The sequence below is a fragment of the Oncorhynchus clarkii genome, chromosome 2, assembly GCF_045791955.1.
Source record: "Oncorhynchus clarkii lewisi isolate Uvic-CL-2024 chromosome 2, UVic_Ocla_1.0, whole genome shotgun sequence".
NCBI classification, from domain to species: Eukaryota; Metazoa; Chordata; class Actinopteri; order Salmoniformes; family Salmonidae; genus Oncorhynchus; species Oncorhynchus clarkii.
In genome coordinates, this window is record NC_092148.1 from 11174474 (window position 1) to 11193881 (window position 19408).

The 19408-nt window shown below is 44.0% G+C and overlaps 3 protein-coding genes across 6 annotated transcripts in view; all 3 read right to left on the reverse strand.

The window, feature by feature from the left end:
- LOC139421213 (uncharacterized) overlaps positions 1-19408 on the reverse strand; it is a 1124809-nt gene that overhangs the window by 723553 nt on the left and 381848 nt on the right. The gene's annotated exons all lie outside the window — the stretch shown is intronic.
- The window catches only part of LOC139421146 (ceramide synthase 2-like), a 144832-nt gene that overhangs the window by 34310 nt on the left and 91114 nt on the right, over positions 1-19408 (reverse strand). The window contains exon 1 of one of the 3 annotated variants that reach the window (XM_071171754.1): positions 3750-4319. The exons of 1 other annotated variant lie outside the window; for it this stretch is intronic. The gene's annotated coding sequence lies outside the window, so the exon portion shown is untranslated. Of the gene's footprint in view, positions 1-3749; positions 4320-19408 lie in introns of those variants that run through there. One more of the 3 variants, XM_071171762.1, reaches the window with a different exon arrangement.
- The window catches only part of LOC139421166 (CUGBP Elav-like family member 3), an 83480-nt gene continuing 79577 nt past the window's right edge, over positions 15506-19408 (reverse strand). The window contains exon 11 of one of the 2 annotated variants that reach the window (XM_071171790.1): positions 15506-16505. The gene's annotated coding sequence lies outside the window, so the exon portion shown is untranslated. The remainder of the gene's footprint in view (positions 16506-19408) is intronic. The other variant, XM_071171782.1, reaches the window with a different exon arrangement.

Sequence of the window (19408 nt, forward strand, 5' to 3'; positions counted from 1 at the left end):
TTTATTTAACTAGGCAAGTTAGTTAAGAACAAATTCTTATTTACAATGATGGCCTAGGAACAGTGAGTTAACTGCCTTGTTCAGGGGCAGAACAACAGATTTTTACCTTGTCAGCTGTAATTGAGAACAAGAGCACCTCCTCCCAGCTGCCCACTGCACTGAGGCTAGGTAACACGGTCACCACCGATAAATCCATGATTATCGAAAACTTCAACAAGCATTTCTCAACGGCTGGCCATGCCTTCCGCCTGGCTACTCCAACCTCGTCCAACAGCCCCCCCCCCCCCCCCCCGCAGCTACTCGCCCAAGCCTCTCCAGGTTCTCCTTTACCCAAATCCAGATAGCAGATGTTCTGAAAGAGCTGCAAAACCTGGACCCGTACAAATCAGCTGGGCTTGACAATCTGGACCCTCTATTCCTGAAACTATCCGCCGCCATTGTCGCAACCCCTATTACCAGCCTGTTCAACCTCTCTTTCATATCGTCTGAGATCCCCAAGGATTGGAAAGCTGCCGCAGTCATCCCCCTCTTCAAAGGGGGCGACACCCTGGACCCAAACTGTTACAGACCAATATCCATCCTGCCCTGCCTATCTAAGGTCTTCGAAAGCCAAGTCAACAAACAGATCACTGACCATCTTGAATCCCACCGTACCTTCTCCGCTGTGCAATCTGGTTTCCGAGCTGGTCACGGGTGTACCTCAGCCACGCTCAAGGTGCTAAACGATATCATAACCGCCATCGATAAAAGACAGTACTGTGCAGCCGTCTTCATAGACCTTGCCAAGGCTTTCGACTCTGTCAATCACCGTATTCTTATTGGCAGACTCAGTAGCCTCGGTTTTTCGGATGACTGCCTTGCCTGGTTCACCAATTACTTTGCAGACAGAGTTCAGTGTGTCAAATCGGAGGGCATGCTGTCCGGTCCTCTGGCAGTCTCTATGGGGGTGCCACAGGGTTCAATTCTCGGGCCGACTCTTTTCTCTGTATATATCAATGATGTTTCTCATGCTGCGGGCGATTCCCTGATCCACCTCTACGCAGACGACACCATTCTATATACTTCCGGCCCGTCCTTGGACACTGTGCTATCTAACCTCCAAACGAGCTTCAATGCCATACAGCACTCCTTCCGTGGCCTCCAACTGCTCTTAAACGCTAGTAAAACCAAATGCATGCTTTTCAACCGTTCGCTGCCTGCACCCGCACGCCTGACCAGCATCACCACCCTGGATGGTTCCGACCTTGAATATGTGGACATCTATAAGTACCTAGGTGTCTGGCTAGACTCTAAACTCTCCTTCCAGACCCATATCAAACATCTCCAATCGAAAATCAAATCAAGAGTCGGCTTTCTATTCCGCAACAAAGCCTCCTTCACTCACGCCGCCAAACTTACCCTAGTAAAACTGACTATCCTACCGATCCTCGACTTCGGCGATGTCATCTACAAAATTGCTTCCAACACTCTACTCAGCAAACTGGATGCAGTTTATCACAGTGCCATCCGTTTTGTCACTAAAGCACCTTATACCACCCACCACTGCGACTTGTATGCTCTAATCGGCTGGCCCTCGCTACATATTCGTCGCCAGACCCACTGGCTCCAGCTCATCTACAAGTCCATGCTAGGTAAAGCTCCGCCTTATCTCAGTTCACTGGTTACGATGGCAACACCCATCCGTAGCACGCGCTCCAGCAGGTGTATCTCACTGATCATCCCTAAAGCCAACACCTCATTTGGCCGCCTTTCGTTCCAGTTCTCTGCTGCCTGTGATTGGAACGAATTGCAAAAATCACTGAAGTTGGAGACTTTTATCTCCCTCACCAACTTCAAACATCTGCTATCTGAGCAGCTAACCGATCGCTGCAGCTGTACATAGTCTATTGGTAAATAGCCCACCCATTTTCACCTACCTCATCCCCATACTGTTTTTATTTATTTATTTTTCTGCTCTTTTGCACACCAATATCTCTACCTTTACATAACCATCTGATCATTTATCACTCCAGTGTTAATCTGCATAATTGTAATTATTTGCCTACCTTCTCATGCCTTTTGCACACAATGTATATATAGACTCCCCTTTTTTCTACTGTGTTATTGACTTGTTAATTGTTTACTCCATGTGTAACTCTGTGTTGTCTGTTCACACTGCTATGCCTTATCTTGGCCAGGTCGCAGTTGCAAATGAGAACTTGTTCTCAACTAGCCTACCTGGTTAAATAAAGGTGAAATAAAAAAATTTAAAAAAAGGGATTCGATCTGCAAAATAACCTCCCCAGTCAGCCTATTATGTATATTGCACTGTACATTTTACCTAAGGATTAGGGATCAATGAAATGGGGTATCAGTCTACTCAATACCTAATATATTTTTTCCCAACATTCTCCTCAGAGTTATCAGATTTCAAAACATCCTCGCAGTATTGTTTTTCCTTTGGAATAGTGTTCAATGCACTTTTTTTTATTTCACCTTTATTTAACCAGGTAGGCCACTTGAGAACAAGTTCTCATTTACAACTGCGACCTGGCCAAGATAAAGCAAAGCAGTGCAACAAAAACAACAACACAGAATTACACATAAACACATAGTAGGTTGACTATAAATGTGGTTCAATTCACAGATGTTTCAAAGTCCCACAATAAGAGCTACGACGCTAATGTTCTCTGGGTGTCACTGAGTAGACTGATACCCCATGTCATTGATCCACAATCCATAGGTAAGTATGCCCCCCAATGCAACGCTAAAGTCTAATATATCCAGTGTAATATAAACATATTTTTTTCAAATGTACAAATTATAATATTTTTTTGATTTAATATAACAACGTTCTAAACTCCATTAGCATGATCTATTTCATTATGAGAGCGATTTGCTTCACTGTCAATGACATACCTTTCTTTTGGCTAACCCCAATGTCCAGTATTGTGGCTAATCGTTATTTTGGCTAGCTTCACAGAGATGGGTCCGACCACCATTAATCAAATAAAAACTGTTATAAATTAGGGTTCTTTTAAACTATGACACCTAGCTATATAGTTAACTGTCTAACTATAGCTACTGAAACAGATGATCTCGTGTTGCTATGTTTTTGGGGAAGAACATTGTTTGCATCCATCAGCTAGCTAGCTTTTTTTTATGACCAGCGTTGTAGGTGCGCGAGACAACTTTACCAGCATCATAGCATACGTGTCGGTGAATCGTTGTGACATATGACATACGAGTGATTGTGTAATCAATGTGTAATAGCTACGTAAAAGCTTTATGAACGCGTTAAATGATTATGTGACGTGCAGTCATATTCAGATCCAATAAGCTTATTTGACACATCAAATAGTGTTATTTGAAGTGTAGATTTTTTGACACGAAAAGAACCAAACGGCGTTCCTTTAATCATAGGATAAACGTACATGGCTTGCGTAATGACGCGTGTCCAAGTGATCGCGCTTCATTGTGGGCTGCATGCCTAGATAACCGAAAGGTTAGCGCAGCCACAAAGTCCAAATTGGCTATTGTAAAAATTCATGAAAAAAATAAGCCTTTTGTTAGTAATTTAATGTTAGGGTTAGGCATAAGGTTAGCAGTGTGGTTAGGGTTACGGGTAGGATTAGGTTGAAAACCTTCAACACTTGAACAGACAACAGAGTACTGGCTATTGTAGAAACACTGCATATTCAGACGAAACCGTTATTCAGTTTATACCACAATAACAGTCTTATTGATGTGATTGAGATAACGGTACTTACTTTGGTCCCAATCCCCTCTCACTGAGGTCCAAGGCGATGTATGAGACTTTGGGTTAGAGCACACGGAACAGACAGCAGTAGCCTATATGCAAATTTCAGAAAGTTCGACCGCTCAGCAGAAAATCAGTCCAGCCAGAGAAAGTATAGGTCCGTCCTGTTGAATATATTCTGCCTGCTGCGTTCGTGACGGCCCGGGTGTCTCGTTGTTTTAGATTAGGGTCCGACCTGACCACTTCCGCAGTTTATCCACATCTTTCCATCCAGTCAAAAACTATTTTAATAGAAAGAAGGATTGAGATAAAAAGAAAGAGTAGGTGGGAGAAGTTGAGAGACCGCGAGACGAGTAAAGGCGGGGTTTCTTTCTGTGTCGATGGATATCCGCTCTGATTGTCGTGGATAAATCTAAACTACAAGCTAGGATACTTTATCTTTCGTGTGTCCCACGTATTATTTCTCTTCTCTCTGGGGGATAGGGTGGTTGGCCGGTAATAGGCGTAGACCAGCCGAGCTGCTGCGTCTGGAGAACGGACCGCGAGAGGGGTGAGACTAGGAGTGAAATAGAAAATAACTGGGAGGAAGAGTCACAGATGACGTTTAGGCACACGAGAACACTTGGCTGACACACACACATCCGCATTTTGTTTCCGGCCCTCAATAATCACTTTTACCCTTCTCTCTATAATAATGGTGTGATTAAGGCTATTTACATTACCAACTATTAGTGCGTAAACGATAAAAAAAATACAATATAGGCTAACCTAAAAAATACAATATAGGCTAACCTAAAAAATACAATATAGGCTAACCTAAAAATACAATATAGGCTAACCTAAAAAAAACAATATAGGCTAACCTAAAAAATACAATATAGGCTAACCTAAAAAATACAATATAGGCTAACCTAAAAAATACAATATAGGCTAACCTAAAAATACAATATAGGCTAACCTAAAAAATACAATATAGGCTAACCTAAAAAATACAATATAGGCTAACCTAAAAATACAATATAGGCTAACCTAAAAAAATATATATATAGGCTAACCTAAAAAATACAATATAGGCTAACCTAAAAAATACAATATAGGCTAACCTAAAAAAATATATATATAGGCTAACCTAAAAAAAATATATATATAGGCTAACCTAAAAAATACAATATAGGCTAACCTAAAAATATATATATATATAGGCTAACCTAAAAAATACAATATAGGCTAACCTACAAAAATATATATATAGGCTAACCTATGGATATTTAATGAATTTATTTGCAAATTATGGTGGAAAATAAGTATTTGTTCACCTACAAACAAGCAAGATTTCTGGCTCTCACAGACCTGTAACTTCTTTAAGAGGCTCCTCTGTCCTCCACTCGTTACCTGTATTAATGGCACTTGTTTGAACTTGTTATCAGTATAAAAGACACCTGTCCACAACCTCAAACAGTCACACCCCAAACTCCACTGTGGCCAAGACTAAAGAGCTGTCAAAGGACACCAGAAACAAAATTGTAGACCTGCACCAGGCTGGGAAGACTGAATATTCAATAGGTAAGCAGCTTGGCTTGAATAAATCAACTGTGGGAGCAATTATTAGGAAATGGAAGACATACAAGACCACTGATAATCTCCCTCGATCTGGGGCTCCACGCAAGATCTCACCCCGTGGGGTCAAAATGATCACAAGAACGGTGAGCAAAAATCCCAGAACCACACCTAGTGAATGACCTGCAGAGAGCTGGGACCAAAGTAACAAAGCCTACCATCAGTAACACACTACGCCGCCAGGGACTCAAATCCTGCAGTGCCAGACGTGTCCCCCTGCTTAAGCCAGTACATGTCCAGGCCCGTCTGAAGTTTGCTAGAGAGCATTTGGATGATCCAGAAGAAGATTGGGAGAATGTCATATGGTCAGATGAAACCAAAATATAACTTTTTGGTAAAAACTCAACTCGTCGTGTTTGGAGGACAAAGAATGCTGAGTTGCATCCAAAGAACACCATACCTACTGTGAAGCATGGGGGTAGAAACATCATGCTTTGGGGCTGTTTTTCTGCAAAGGGACCAGGACGACTGATCCGTGTAAAGGAAAGAATGAATGGGGCCATGTATCGTGAGATTTTGAGTGAAAACGTGGCTGGGTCTTTCAGCATGACAATGATCCCAAACACACCGCCCGGGCAACGAAGGAGTGGCTTCGTAAGAAGCATTTCAAGATCCTGGAGTGGCCTAGCCAGTCTCCAGATCTCAACCCCATAGAAAATCTTTGGAGGGAGTTGAAAGTCCGTGTTGCCCAGCAACAGCCCCAAAACATCACTGCTCTAGAGGAGATCTGCATGGAGGAATGGGCCAAAATACCAGCAACAGTGTGTGAAAACCTAGTGAAGACTTACAGAAAACGTTTGACCTCTGTCATTGCCAACAAAGGGTATATAACAAAGTATTGAGATAAACTTTTGTTATTGACCAAATACTTATTTTCCACCATAATTTGCAAATAAATTCATTAAAAATCCTACAATGTGATTTTCTGGATATTTTTTTTCTCATTTTGTCTGTCATAGTTGAAGTGTACCCATGATGAAAATTACAGGCCTCTCTCATCTTTTTAAGTGGGAGAACTTGCACAATTGGTGGCTGACTAAATCCTTTTTTGCCCCACTGTACATAAGAGCATGTGGCAAAAAAATACTTTAAAGACTATATGAAGTGTTATTGCATAACACCATTGTTGTAAACTATATACACTTTATAGTGATCAAAATACTATATGAGTTGTTATTGCATTTGATTTATTAGGATCCCGATTAGCTGATGCCAATGGTGACAGCTCGTCTTACTGGGGCCCGACATATATATATATATATATATATTTTTCACCTTTATTTAACCAGTTAGGCTAGTTGAGAACAAGTTCTCATTTACAATTGCGACCTGGCCAAGATAAAGCAAAGCAATTCGACACATACAACGACACAGAGTTACACATGGAGTAAAACAAACATACAGTCAATAATACAGTATAAACAAGTGTATATACGATGTGAGCAAATGAGGTGAGATAAGGGAGGTAAAGGCAAAAAAAGGCCATGGTGGCAAAGTAAATACAATATAGCAAGTAAAACACTGGAATGGTAGATGTGCAGTGGAAGAATGTGCAAAGTAGAAATAAACATAATGGGGTGCAAAGGAGCAAAATAAATAAATAAAATAAATACAGTAGAGAAAGAGGTCGTTGTTTGGGCTAAATTATAGGTGGGCTATGTACAGGTGCAGTAATCTGTGAGCTGCTCTGACAGTTGGTGCTTAAAGCTAGTGAGGGAGATAAGTGTTTCCAGTTTCAGAGATTTTTGTAGTTCGTTCCAGTCATTGGCAGCAGAGAACTGGAAGGAGAGGCGTCCAAAGAAAGAATTGGTTTTGGGGGTGACCAGAGAGATATACATGCAGGAGCGCGTGCTACAGGTGGGTGATGCTATGGTGACCAGCGAGCTGAGATAAGGGGGGACTTTACCTAGCAGGGTCTTGTAGATGACATGGAGCCAGTTTGTTTGGCAACGAGTATGAAGCGAGGGCCAGCCAACGAGAGCGTACAGGTCGCAATGATGGGTAGTATATGGGGCTTTGGTGACAAAACGGATTGCACTGTGATAGACTGCATCCAATTTGTTGAGTAGGGTATTGGAGGCTATTTTGTAAATGACATCGCCGAAGTCGAGGATTGGTAGGATGGTCAGTTTTACAAGGGTATGTTTGGCAGCATGAGTGAAGGATGCTTTGTTGCGAAATAGGAAGCCAATTCTAGATTTAACTTTGGATTGGAGATGTTTGATGTGGGTCTGGAAGGAGAGTTTACAGTCTAACCAGACACCTAGGTATTTGTAGTTGTCCACGTATTCTAAGTCAGCGCCGTCCAGAGTAGTGATGTTGGACAGGCGGGCAGGTGCAGGCAGCGATCGGTTGAAGAGCATGCATTTAGTTTTACTTGTATTTAAGAGCAATTGGAGGTCACGGAAGGAGAGTTGTATGGCATTGAAGCTTGCCTGGAGGGTTGTTAACACAGTGTCCAAAGAAGGGCCAGAAGTATACAGCATGGTGTCGTCTGCGTAGAGGTGGATCAGAGACTCACCAGCAGCAAGAGCGACATCATTGATGTATACAGAGAAGAGAGTCGGTCCAAAATTGAACCTTGTGACACCCCCATAGAGACTGCCAGAGGTCCGGACAGCAGACCCTCCAATTTGACACACTGAACTCTGTCAGAGAAGTAGTTGGTGAACCAGGTGAGGCAATAATTTGAGAAACCAAGGCTGTCGAGTCTGCCGATGAGGATGTGGTGATTGACAGAGTCGAAAGCCTTGGCCAGATCAATGAATACAGCTGCACGGTAATGTTTCTTATTGATGGCAGTTAAGATATCGTTTAGGACCTTGAGCGTGGCTGAGGTGCACCCATGAGCAGCTCTGAAACCAGATTGCATAGCAGAGAAGGTATGGTGAGATTCGAAATGGTCGGTAATCTGTTTGTTGACTTGGCTTACGAAGACCTTAGAAAGGCAAGGTAGGATAGATATAGGTCTGTAGCAGTTTGGGTCAAGAGTGTCCCCCCCTTTGAAGAGGGGGATGACCGCAGCTGCTTTCCAATCTTTGGGAATCTCAGACGGCACGAAAGAGAGGTTGAACAGGCTAGTAATGGGGGTGGCAACAATTTCGGGAGATAATTTTAGAAAGAAAGGGTCCAGATTGTCTAGCCCGGCTGATTTGTAGGGGTCCAGATTTTGCAGCTCTTTCAGAACATCAGCTGACTGGATTTGGGAGAATTTCTGCTTGAAAAAGCTAGCCTTGGCTTTTCTAACTGCCTGTGTATAATGGTTTCTAGCTTCCCTGAACAGCTGCATATCACAGGGGCTGTTCGATGCTAATGCAGAACGCCATAGGATGTTTTTGTGTTGGTGAAGGGCAGTCAGGTCTGGGGAGAACCAAGGGCTATATCTGTTCCTGGTTCTAAATTTCTTGAATGGGGCATGCTTATTTAAGATGGTTAGGAAGGCATTTTTTAAAAATAACCAGGCATCCTCTACTGACGAGATGAGATGAATATCCTTCCAGGATACCCCGGCCAGGTCGATCAGAAAGGTCTGCTCGCTGAAGTGTTTCAGGGAGCGTTTGACAGTGATGAGTGGAGGTCGTTTGACCGCTGACCCATTACGGATGCAGACAATGAGGCAGTGATCGCTGAGATCTTGGTTGAAGACAGCAGAGGTGTATTTAGAGGGCAAGTTGGTTAGGATGATATCTATGAGGGTGCCCGTGTTTAAGGCTTTGGGGGGGTACCTGGTAGGTTCATTGATAATTTGTGTGAGATTGAGGGCAACATACTTAGATTGTAGGATGGCTGGGGTGTTAAGCATGTTCCAGTTTAGGTCGCCTAGCAGCACGAGCTCTGAAGATAGATGGGGGGAAATCAGTTCACATATGGTGTCCAGAGCACAGCTGGGGGAAGAGGGTGGTCTATAGCAGGCGGCAACGGTGAGAGACTTGTTTTTAGAGAGGTGGATTTTTAAAAGTAGAAGTTCAAATTGTTTGGGTACAGACCTGGATAGTAGGACAGAACTCTGCAGGCTATCGTTGCAGTAGATTGCAACACCGCCCCCGTTGGCAATTCTATCTTGTCTGAAAATGTTGTAGTTTGGGATGAAATTTTCAGAATTTTTTAAGCCAGGACTCAGACACAGCTAGAACATCCGGGTTGGCAGAGTGTGCTAAAGCAGTGAATAAAACAAACTTAGGGAGGAGGCTTCTAATGTTAACATGCATGAAACCAAGGCTATTACGGTTACAGAAGTCATCAAAAGAGAGCGCCTGGGGAATAGGAGTGGAGCTAGGCACTGCAGGGCCTGGATTCACCTCTACATCGCCAGAGGAACAGAGGAGGAGTAGGATAAGGGTACGGCTAAAAGCAATAAGAATTGGTCGTCTAGAACATTTGGAACAGAGAGTAAAAGGAGGTTTCTGGGGGCGATAAAATAGCTTAAATTTATAATGTACAGACAAAGGTATGGTAGGATGTGAATACAGTGGAGGTAAACCTAGGTATTGAGTGATGATGAGAGAGATATTGTCTCTAGAAACATTGAAACCAGGAGATGTCATCGCATGTGTGGGTGGTGGAACTAATAGGTTGGATAAGGTATAGTGAGCAGGACTAGAGGCTCTACAGTGAAATAAGCCAATAAACACTAACCAGAACAGCAATGGACAAGGTATATTGACATTAAGGAGAGGCATGCTTAGTCGAGTGATCAAAAGGGTCCAGTGAGTAGTGAGGTTGGGGTCACGGCGATTTAGACAGCTAGCCAGGCCATCGGTAGCAAGCTAGCATAGGATGGAGGTCTGTTATTAGCCACCTTGTGCGTTTCCGTCGGTAGGATTAGTGGGGTTCCGTGTGGTAGAGGGGATGAATCCAATTCGCAAAAAAAACAAACAATAGATATAGTTATAGAGGCCCAAGAAAAAAAAAAAAAAAAAAAAATTGTCCGATAGGTCTATTCAGATAGCAGCCGATAAGACAGCTAACGGTTAGCGGACCGCAGATGGGCGTTCAGGTAACGTTGCGATAGAGGAGCCAGCCGGATAACTCCCTCGGGTAGATAACGTCGGTAGTCCAGTTGTGAAGGCCCGGTGGGGCTCCACGTTGGCAGTAAAACGGGTCCGGATATGTGATTGTAGCCCAGGAGTGACTGACGGAACTCTTCAGCTGGCTAGCTCCGGAATAATTGATGAATCGACGAAAGCCGATAGGCACACGGATAGCAGCTAGCTAGCTGCGAGATCCAGGTATAAATGTCCAGAGTTAGTGGTTGAAATCCGGGGACATGGAGAGAAAAATAGGTCCGGTATGTTCCGGTCCGAGCCGCGCCGTACAAAACTGGCAATAGATTTTCGAGCTAAAGGATAGCTGATGACCACAAACCGTGGTTAGCTGAATACTAACGATTAGCCAGTAAAGAAGCTAACTAGCTTCTGATTAGCTTCAGGCTAGCTTCTGGCTAGCTTCTGGATTAGCTTCTGGATTAGCTTCTGGCTAGCTTCTGGCTAGCTTCTGGATTAGCTTCTGACTAGCTTCTGGTTAGCTTCTGGTTAGCTTCTATGGAGGATTACAGATTTAAGGTAAATAATACTTTCCTTTTTTTATATATATAAATTGGTGAGGCGGGTTGCAGGAGAGTGTTTTGAAGATGAGTTTATGGAAAATAAAAAATATATATATAAAAAGGTATGCCGAAGAAAGTTGTAAATATATATATATACGGGACACGACAAGACGAGGACAAAAGACGTCTGAACTGCTATGCCATCCTGGAGCATCGGTATATATAACGAGAAAGACATTACAGACAAAATACTTTACAATTTACATACATTTAAAAACATTAACATGTAGTAGGTACAGTTAGGCAAAAAAGTATTTAGTCAGCCACCAATTGTGCAAGTTCTCCCACTTAAAAAGATGAGAGAGGCCTGTAATTTTCATCATAGGTACACTTCAACAATGACAGACAAAAAGAGAGAAAAAAAATCCAGAAAATCACAGAAAAAAAATCCAGAAAATCACATTGTAGGATTTTTTATGAATTTATTTGCAAATTATGGTGGAAAATTAGTATTTGGTCAATAACAAAAGTTTATCTCAATACTTGGCAATGACAGAGGTCAAACGTTTTCTGTAAGCCTTCACAAGTTTTTCACACACTGTTGCTGGTATTTTGGCCCATTCCTCCATGCAGATCTCCTCTAGAGCAGTGATGTTTTGGGGCTGTTGCTGGGCAACACAGACTTTCAACTCCCTCCAAAGATTTTCTATTGGGTTGAGATCTGGAGACTGGCTAGGCCACTCCAGGACCTTGAAATGCTTCTTACGAAGCCACTCCTTCGTTGCCCGGGCGGTGTGTTTGGGATCATTGTCATGCTGAAAGACCCAGCCACGTTTCATCTTCAATGCCCTTGCTGATGGAAGGAGGTTTTCACTCAAAATCTCACGATACATGGCCCCATTCATTCTTTCCTTTACACGGATCAGTCGTCCTGGTCCCTTTGCAGAAAAACAGCCCCAAAGCATGATGTTTCTACCCCCATGCTTCACAGTAGGTATGGTGTTCTTTGGATGCAACTCAGCATTCTTTGTCCTCCAAACACAACGAGTTGAGTTTTTACCAAAAAGTTATATTTTGGTTTCATCTGACCATATGACATTCTCCCAATCTTCTTCTGGATCATCCAAATGCTCTCTAGCAAACTTCAGACGGGCCTGGACATGTACTGGCTTAAGCAGGGGGACACGTCTGGCACTGCAGGATTTGAGTCCCTGGTGGCGTAGTGTGTTACTGATGGTAGGCTTTGTTACTTCATCTCTCTGCAGGTCATTCACTAGGTCCCCCGTGTGGTTCTGGGATTTTTGCTCACCGCTCTTGTGATCATTTTGACCCCACGGGGTGAGATCTTGGGTGGAGCCCCAGATCGAGGGAGATTATCAGTGGTCTTGTATGTCTTCCATTTCCTAATAATTGCTCCCACAGTTGATTTCTTCAAACCAAGCTGCTTACCTATTGCAGATTCAGTCTTCCCAGCCTGGTGCAGGTCTACAATTTTGTTTCTGGTGTCCTTTGACAGCTCTTTGGTCTTGGCCATAGTGGAGTTTGGAGTGTGACTGTTTGAGGTTGTGGACAGGTGTCTTTTATACTGATAACAAGTTCAAACAAGTGCCATTAATACAGGTAACGAGTGGAGGACAGAGGAGCCTCTTAAAGAAGAAGTTACAGGTCTGTGAGAGCCAGAAATCTTGCTTGTTTGTAGGTGACCAAATGCTTATTTTCCACCATAATTTGCAAATAAATTCATAAAAAATCCTACAATGTGATTTTCTGGATTTCTTTTCCTCATTTTGTCTGTCATAGTTGAAGTGTACCTATGATGAAAATTGCATGCCTCTCTCATCTTTTTAAGTGGGAGAACTTGCACAATTGGTAGCTGACTAAATACTGTTTTGCCCCACTGTATGTGCATAACACTGAAAGTGTTCAGTCCCAAACACTGACTCTAGCTCCATTAATACATGGTTCTAACTTGTGTCCTTTGTCCTGATCTTGTCCACATGCTCATTGTGCCCATATGTAGACAGGTGTAGACAATCAAACGACCCCATACACCTCCAGAGGTAGTCAGACACATATTCTGTCTGAATATCGTACAAGTGTAGACAGATCTGGACAGAGAAACCATTTCAATCGTCATTATCCTGCCCTATAAAAGCATTGACAGGTGGCACCATTAACTGATTACATCAATATGTGTCTTACAATAAATACATAAATATTATTTTGAAAGAATAGCTGTGAAATAATTTGCATAAAGGAAGGGACCAGGAAGTGTAACAGCGTCCACACTAGCACGGTAATAATTTAACACTCAAAAGTGTGGACCCGTATAGACAGTGGCAGTGTTGATTTAACACTGGAGAATTTGCTGTGTAGGCCTAAGCTACTCATGACGTACCTTATGTTATTGTATTTATATATTGAAGTTGAGATATGTATTGTAGACAGGTTTAACTACATTATTTAATGCACATTTAGGCTACATATTATTAAGTGAACACACCACCTCAGACTTCAGTGCAGAGCTAACCTTTGACTGTGATCTGATTACAATCACATAGCCATCATGCAGTAGCTTTCCCAACTATTTATAAACACCATGCACACTCAGGCTCTCATAAAGAATGACTGATAAACTCTCTCACCCTTGAACACATCAACCTAGATAACTCCTGGTTGTTTGGGGCAGGACTATACCCTACCTACCATATCTACCAGAACCTCTCGAGAGATAACTACCTACCGAGGTGGAGACTGGAATCTGTGCCTGTCTCGCCCTCTACTGGTCAATTACAATCTATACTGTTCCTTCTCTCTCTCTTTTACATATTTTAACTGTTCCTTCTCCCCTCCACCTCTCTCTCACGGACTTCTCTCACACTCACACTCTCCCTCCCCCTCTCTCTCTCTCCCCCTCTATCTCTCCACCTCTCTCTCCCTCTCCCTCTCTCTCTCCCCCTCTATCTCTCCCTCCCCCTCTCTCCCCTTCTCTCTCTCCCTCTCTCTCTCCCCCTCTATCTCTCCCTCCTCCTCTCTCCCCTTCTCTCTCTCCCTCTCCCCTCTCTCTCTCCACCTCTATCTCTCCCTCTCTCCCTCTCCCCTCTATCTCTCCCTCTCTATCTCTCCCTCTCTCCTCTATCTCTCCTTCTCTATCTCTCCCTCTCTCCCCCTCTCTCTCTCCCTCTCCCCTCTCTCTCCCTCTCCCCTCTATCTCTCCACCTCTATCTCTCCCTCCCCTCTCTCCCTCTCCCCTCTATCTCTCCCTCCCCTCTCTCCCTCCCCTCTCTCCCTCTCTCCCTCTCCCCTCTATCTCTCCCTCCCCTCTCTCCCTCACCTCTCTCTCCCTCTCCCTCTCTCTCTCCCCCTCTATCTCTCCCTCCCCCTCTCTCCCCTTCTCTCTCTCCCTCTCTCTCTCCCCCTCTATCTCTCCCTCCTCCTCTCTCCCCTTCTCTCTCTCCCTCTCCCCTCTCTCTCTCCACCTCTATCTCTCCCTCTCTCCCTCTCCCCTCTATCTCTCCCTCTCTATCTCTCCCTCTCTCCTCTATCTCTCCTTCTCTATCTCTCCCTCTCTCCCCCTCTCTCTCTCCCTCTCCCCTCTCTCCCTCTCCTCTCTCCCTCTCCCCTCTATCTCTCCACCTCTATCTCTCCCTCCCCTCTCTCCCTCTCCCCTCTATCTCTCCCTCCCCTCTCTCCCTCCCCTCTCTCCCTCTCTCCCTCTCCCCTCTATCTCTCCCTCCCCTCTCTCCCTCACCTCTCTCTCCCTCTCCCTCTCTCTCTCCCCCTCTATCTCTCCCTCCCCCTCTCTCCCCTTCTCTCTCTCCCTCTCTCTCTCCCCCTCTATCTCTCCCTCCTCCTCTCTCCCCTTCTCTCTCTCCCTCTCCCCTCTCTCTCTCCACCTCTATCTCTCCCTCTCTCCCTCTCCCCTCTATCTCTCCCTCTCTCCTCTATCTCTCCTTCTCTATCTCTCCCTCTCTCCCCCTTTCTCTCTCCCTCTCCCCTCTCTCTCCCTCTCCTCTCTCCCTCTCCCCTCTATCTCTCCACCTCTATCTCTCCCTCCCCTCTCTCCCTCTCCCCTCTATCTCTCCCTCCCCTCTCTCCCTCCCCTCTCTCCCTCTCCCCTCTATCTCTCCCTCCCCTCTCTCCCTCCCCTCTCTCCCTCTCTCCCTCTCCCCTCTATCTCTCCCTCCCCTCTCCCTCTCCCCTCTATCTCTCCCTCTCTCTCTCTCCCCTCTATCTCTCCCTCCCCTCTCTCCCTCTCCCCTCTATCTCTCCCTCCCCTCTCTCCCTCTCCCCTCTATCTCTCCCTCCCCTCTCCCTCTCCCCTCTATCTCTCCCTCCCCTCTCCCTCTCCCCTCTATCTCTCCCTCTCTCTCTCTTACACAAACACACAAACACAATAAATAATGAAAAACGTATTTGATGTATAATACTTTTTATTTTAACTTAAAAAGAGATTGGATCAAAAACAGACTCAATAAATAAGAAATAAATATCATTGTTGTAATAATTCATTCATAATTATAATTACTCTGACAGAGTCTGACAGAAACAGACCCTTTTTTGCTCTAAAAAAATTCTAAAATCAGTAACCCCTTTAAACCCTTCATCATTTCTCCTCATTAACAAAAATAATTGATAAATTAGTCAATAAATAAAACATTGTTCAGATATTAAAACCTCCCAGAAAAGGTGCAGTCCCTCCCTCCCACATTTATCCTACAATCTAAGTAGAAATTGAAAATATGTTTGTGATTCTCCCCTTTCTTTATTTCTAATACAATATCCCCTAACGAAGATAATAATAATAATAATAACAATAATAATAATAATATTGTGTCATTTTTCAGTGATTTATCTAAAGTACTCTTCTTTTTGCATTTTTTTGTAATTTTCTAAATGTTACTCTTCTTAAACTAAATTATTTACAGGCCATAAGGATCTCTCTCCAAAGTTTCTCTAAATGACTCATTTTTGTCTCAATATTTTTTCCTGTTTTCCTTTTTTTATTACGAAATGGAGGCCTTCCTATTTGTATCATGTTATACACATGTAATAGCCATGTAATATGACATGTTATGGTCCAAAGAAGTGATATATCACCATTATTCATCATCTCATCAATGACTTTAGTAAGTACTTCCTGGGTCGTGTATGTGTGTGATCTTCACTGCCCTACACACTCCAGACAAAGTCCTCACAAACCATTTTCAAACTGAGTCCAGTTCAAAGGGTACGATTACTGACATATATGTATTTGAAAGTATGTCAGTGTTTGTGTGTGTGAGGACTATAATATGTACATTGGTCAATATCTGTGCCTTGGTCCTTTTAGAGTGCAATGTGTGTGTGTGGTGTGTGTGTGTGTGTGTGTGTGTGTGTGTGTGTGTGTGTGTGTGTGTGTGTGTGTGTGTGTGTGTGTGTGTGTGTGTGTGTGTGTGTGTGTGTGTGTGTGTGTGTGTGTGTATGTGTGTGTGTGTGTGTGTGTGTGTGTGGTGTTTGTGTGTGTGTGTGTGTGCTGTTCCCCGTCGCTCAAAAGAAAGGTAGTAGGTCTGAGGGCGCAATGCACGCTGGGATTCCACCACGGCCGGAGTCTGAAAACTTCACCTGCAAGAGCGAAGGAAGGAAGAGTGAGAGGGAGGGGTTGGGGGACAGATGTAGAGAGAGAGGGAGAGAGAGAGAGAGAGAGAGAGAGAGAGAGAGAGAGAGAGAGAGAGAGAGAGAGAGAGAGAGAGAAAGAGAGAGAGAATGAGACAGAGAGCAAGAGAGAGAGAGGGAGAGAGAGAGAAAGAGAGAGAGAGCAAGAGAGAGAGAGAAATAGAGAGAGAGAGAGAGAGAGAGTGAGAGAGAGAGAGAGAGAGAGAGAGAGAGAGAGAGAGTGTGAGAGAGAGAGAGAGTGAGAGAGAGAGAGAGAGAGAGAGAGAGTGAGAGAGAGAGAGAGAGAGAGAGAGAGAGAGAGAGAGAGAGAGAGAGTGAGAGAGAGAGAGAGTGAGAGAGAGAGAGAGCGCGAGAGAGAGAGAGAGAGAGTGAGAGAGTGAGAGAGAGAGAGAGAGAGAGAGAGAGAGAGAGAGAGAGTGAGAGAGAGAGAGAGAGAGAGAGAAGAGAGAGAGAGAGAGAGAGAGAGAGAGAGAGAGAGAGAGAGAGAGAGAGAGAGAGCTTGTTAGGACATGGATATAGTCTTGTGGTTAACCTCTACTATAATCCTCTATATATCAGAGAACAAAGAAATAACAGTATAGAAACAATTCATCCCTCATGTGGATGTCATTTCCAACAAAAAATATATATTACCAGAAACCATTTGCACAAAACAGTTTACCTCTACTAAGTCTGCATCATTGGTTACTATAGTAAACCTCTGTGTTTTTCAACAGGGATAACGTCATGGTGCTTTTACACATAGACATACAGAGTGTCCAGGGCATGCAGCTCAACACAGTGAAATATCCATGAATGTTGTTGTCGTCATTTGGGAGGCCTTTTGCCTTTTCTGTAATTGTATGTATGTCTGTGTGTTTGTGTGTGTGTGTGTCCGTGCACGCACACGTTGTACTTGTGTCTTAGATCACGGCAAGCAAAGGTTCCCAACATGCATCACTCTCTGGCAGTTGCAGTATAGAAATTCTGGGTAACAGTCTCCCTTAGTCCACAAGTAGCTTAGATCTCTGTGGGATAGCTTCTCTGGTAAATGGTCTTTTAATGTTATTATTAGATTATTCAGATAAACTGATCTAAGGTCAGTTTTGTGTTTTCTCCCATATGGTTCACGTTTTGATTTGGGGCAGGTTAGCTGATCCTAGATCTGGCTCTATGGGTAACCTCTACTCATACCAAGAGACAATTTTTTCCCCATGTATATTAATTCTCCCAGAATTCCTATAGTTTAGGTCTGTTCTCCAATCGGCAAGAGGCTATGTTTAGCACCATCACAACAACTACAAACCATTACCTCAAAGCACCGGCCAGGGGGGTGAGAGAAGGGGAGAGAGAAAGGAAGCAAGAGAGAGAAAGATGGGAGGGGAGAAAAGGAGAGGAGTGATAGAGAGATATAAAACAGGAGGGGGATATAGACTGGTAGAAAATAAGGGGAAATAGACTGGTAGAAAAGAAGGGGAAATAGACTGGTAGAAAAGAAGGGGAAATAGACACCAATCAGAAAGTCAGGCCAGTCCACAATCTTACCAATCAGAAGCCAAGGACACACATCCTACCAATCAGAATCCAGATCAGCAGAGTTTAGTGTCATCGGAGGTCCACAGTCCAGTGCTGCATCTGAATAGTCTGAAGTAACTTCCTCTCTCTCCCTGTCTCTTTCCTCTCTACGCTCATCTGCTCATCTTCCACCATATTGTTTTCACCTATTACTTGGTTTCAGTGCAGATGAAGGAAATGCGACCGGGTGATGAAGGCTCTTTAAACTATGAGATGGACTTGGACTTATCCTAGGAATGTGTGCTGTTTATCGGGAGTTATTTACAATTCCTTGCTTACAAAGGGGTTACCCACCTCTATATCCACATAGGTTATGATCAGCACCAAATGCAGATGGCTGGGCTGGACTGGACTGGACTGGACTGGACTGGACTGGACTGAGCTGGGCTGGACTAGACTGGGCTGGACTGAGCTGGGCTAGACTGGACTGAGCTGGGCTGGACTAGACTGGGCTGGACTGGACTGAGCTGGACTGGACTGGGCTGGACTGGACTGAGCTGGGCTGGACTGAGCTGGGCTGGACTAGACTGGGCTGGACTAGACTGGGCTGGACTGGACTGAGCTGGGCTGGACTAGACTGGGCTGGACTGGACTGAGCTGGGCTGGACTAGGCTGGGCTGGACTAGGCTGGGCTGGACTGGACTGAGCTGGGCTAGCCTAGGCTGGGCTGGACTAGGCTGGGCTGGACTGGACTAGACTGGGATAGTTCTAGGCTAGACTGGGATAGTTTATTGCGTAAATCTGTACTTTAAACCCAACAACAGATGAAGGGGCCCCATTACCTGTTACCCCATTACACACTGAATGGCCTGGTTAGAGACTGTAGGAAAACATTCAGAAACCTACTGTAATCACACAGTTAACTTTAGACACACACACACACACACACACACACACACACACACACACACACACACACACACACACACACACACACACACACACACACACACACGCACACACACACACACACACACACACACAGCCCCCTTGCCCACCTCAGTCTAGCCCAAATATACAGTAGCACTATAATGGTAATGACACCAAACAGAACACTACAGAAACTGATCAAAAACTAAACTGCGGAAAAACAACAACCATTAATACAGAATTTATCCAAATATCCAATACAATTATCCATCAGTCAATGCGGATATTCAATCAAATCAATTGATACTTAATTAATCAGATCCCAGTTATTGACAGTTATTGATCAGTATGTGCACAGGTCAATACAAAATAAAGTCACAATGCACCAAACACAGTCTGTGGTCACCACGGCAACAGGGCATGCAGGT